The sequence below is a fragment of the Crocodylus porosus genome, unplaced genomic scaffold, assembly GCF_001723895.1.
Source record: "Crocodylus porosus isolate Cpor-Errol unplaced genomic scaffold, CroPor_comp1, whole genome shotgun sequence".
In the NCBI taxonomy this organism is placed as follows: Eukaryota; Metazoa; Chordata; order Crocodylia; family Crocodylidae; genus Crocodylus; species Crocodylus porosus.
In genome coordinates, this window is record NW_017728907.1 from 56,308,279 (window position 1) to 56,311,513 (window position 3,235).

Below are 3,235 nucleotides of genomic sequence, written 5' to 3' on the forward strand. Positions count from 1 at the left end.
TAACAACAATAATAACAGCAGCGATAATGATACAGATAATGATAATACTGATAATCACAACAACAATAATAGCAACAACAATAATTATGATGATGATAATACATGCAAAACTGCACATACCACATAACTGCTAGAATAAATGACCACTTATCCAAGCCACTCCTGTATATGGCACTGACCTTCATAACGGTCAGCAGTTTCCAAAGAGACGTTTAAAGCAGCATCATTCTAATTTAAGAAACGGCTTTTCGTGGAGAGGGAGAATAAATATAAGAAAATAAAAATACAATCTAATCTCTTCTTTTCTGATACTATAGTACGCTTTCAGGGCATGTTTGACAGATGAAAGTGGGTTCAGGGGGTTTCAAACTGGGATGAAGCGTGATGTGAGGCTTACATGTGGGATGACAGCATTTGTTTCTAAACAAGCACTAGGATTACTTGTGTTAAAAAGAATATGACAGGAAGGAGACGGAGATGATGAATTACTGATTAAAGCTATATATATTAAATATATTACATCATTTTTTCTTACTAAAAAAGGGGGCTATGTCATTTTACACCCATTCTTCTTAATTTAGGATTAGCAGTAGTTTAAAGCGTAGTAACATAGCACTGTCAGTTTGCACAGGGGTTTGTGGAGGCCGCTTTCTCTACTCCCAGAAGTTTACATCCTTCACAGAAAAGGCAACTCAAGGTTGAGGAGAGAAAAGGGCTGGGGATTTTGGAGGAGAAAGGAGGTGGGATATTGAGCAAGGCCTGGATTTTGGTTAACAGGAAGCCTGGGCACGACTTGGCAAGATGTCCGGTGTGGGGGGCGATAGGTGGGTACCAAGTGCTCCGAGAAGAGTCGGAGATGCCGTGGCGGTGATACCTCACAGGATGTATGAGGTGAGGTGATCCCCAACTTCTGCTCACTGGGCAACGAACAAGAACAGATTGGCGTAATTGGTGGCAAAGAAGATTTAGGCTGGATATTAATTAATATGTAGGGACTTAATTTGCTACTTCGTGGAAACTGCAAAATTGGGCATTGTCCGCAAAATAAAATAAAGAAAAAACCGTACTAAAGATAAAATGCTGGCTCCTCAGCGGTCCTCGTAGCCTCGCAGCCTGCCGGGGGTTGCAGCCACCAGTGTAAAGGGGAGCATCCACCCTCCCCCAACCCTCACCGCTGATTGGCTGAGAAAGATGCCCATTGCAGGGTCTGGCCCCCTCAGCCAATCAGTGGGAGGGGGAGGGCCCACATGACAGATGGCCCTCTCTGCTTGTTTGCAACCGGGGTGGGGCCACATGATGGACAACCCTCTCAGCCAATCAGCAGCAAGGGGCATGGGCGGGGCCTGCCACAGTAAACCCGCTTAAGTGGTGGTCGGCCCTGCAATCGGCGCATGAAATCGGTTGCTTGCCTCCTCGATTTCGGTTGGGCCCTAATAATATGCATAGGGGAAGCCTTGGAATAGCTGCCTAGAGGTGCTGGGAAAACACCCCTGGAGATTTTGAAGAGCATAGTAAAAGAAACCTCTGCCGGTGGCTAAAAGCATGTTTGATCCTTCTCAGGGGTTTGGACTGCTAGTAATGATAACAGTAAACAGTAATATTATAGCAGCGCTCGTTAGGCTTAGCCAGGGTCTTGGGTACCGCACAAGCACACATCAAAGACAAGCCCTAAAATAGAGGAGCGGTAAGCAAAAACCAAGGGAGAGGACCATGGCTTGACAGACAAGCAAAGGTTCGGGTAAAGAACTAGGACAACATTGTTACGGATATTCCTGTTTCTAAAGTAAAATCTGGTTAATTATCACTCCAAGGGGATTGATTGGTACCAGTAATTAGTCCTTTTCAGTTCTTTGCTAGGTGTATTTTGCATGTCATAGTGAGACACAGGAAGCACTGATGTTTGACATTTTACAAGGAAGGAAAAAATGATAAAAGTCTTGAGTGCAAAGTATGTGCACTCCTACTCACTACCTAAGAATTGTCTGATGAAACAGATAAATGTTTAATAGCCTTTTTGGAAAGAAAAATGTGTGCTCACTCTTTAAGAGTTACATGATTATGAGAGAATGAAATAATCAGTCAACTATTTTTTCTGTCTGCTCTTAGAGAGAACTGTGCTCGTCGTCCCAAAATGGAAGATAGTAAGATGCTATGGTTCATTGTCTACGTCTTGTCGAGTCAAGAAAAGCTGGATTATCCAACACTTTGCAAGCACCAGTGGGCTGGACAGGAGCTTGGGGGGGGGGGGGCACATATCTTATAAGCAAATTAAATCATATTTTAAATCGTATCTTTTAAGCAAATCATATCTTTCAAGAAAATTAATTATCAGAAGGAAATCTGTTTTTAATTTGTGTGTGTACATTTGGAACTGGCTGTGCTGTAACAGATAAACTCGCCAAAGTGTTTTGTGTACAAATCAATGGGACGCTAATGGGGATTCAGTGTACTGACTAATCAGACCATAGTGAGGATGAGTTATCCCAGTGCATAATTAAACAGATTTCACTGTGTTTAATTGGGGAGTGGAGGTAGGGTGGGTACTGGGATAGTTTTTAGGACAGGAGATCGCTCCCATAAGCGCTTGTATTCTGGGTGTAGCACTCGCAGATATCTTAAATGCTTTGCCTTTACTGCGTCAAAAGAAAGCCAGGTGTAGAGGAGGAGACGGGATCTGTTTTGAAGAGCTCAGAGGGATCTGTTTTGAAGAGCTGGGCCAACAGGGACCTTTAGCATTTAGTGTAAACTTTAATAGAGTTGCAGCTGATTGCAAGAGAAGTACTATTTCTTTTCATGGCCAGTTTCTACTTCTAAACTAGCTAAATCAGAAAGGTCCACTTTTAGAAACAGATTTTGCTCATGCTTGCCTTGTTAGCGTTCTCTGATGAATCCTTACCAAACATGGAAATTAGTGCACTGTCCAGATGATCTTTTTTTTTTTTTAAAGCCTGCTGTTTCAAGTCCCTTTTGCCCTGACTTCTTCGAGTTTGAGAGTGCTGGTGCTCATCCTTTGTGCTTGCTGTCTTGTGGCTGGAAGGTCTGGGTAGCTGCTACTGTTCCTTTTATTAATCAAACCCATCGTTTCCACCACAAGGTGAATCTCTCCTAGCCCACTGAGCATCCTGAGGTCAATTCAGTGTGCAGTTATAAGCATAGCTAATGCCTGTCATTTGCCAGGAACATGAAAGAATCCATTCAAACCTGTCTTACTTCCCTTCCCTGCTTCCCCCACCCC

General features: G+C 43.2%; 1 protein-coding gene across 1 annotated transcript in view; it reads left to right on the forward strand.

The window, feature by feature from the left end:
* PRKAA2 (protein kinase AMP-activated catalytic subunit alpha 2) overlaps positions 1-3,235 on the forward strand; it is a 44,492-nt gene that overhangs the window by 11,417 nt on the left and 29,840 nt on the right. The gene's annotated exons all lie outside the window — the stretch shown is intronic.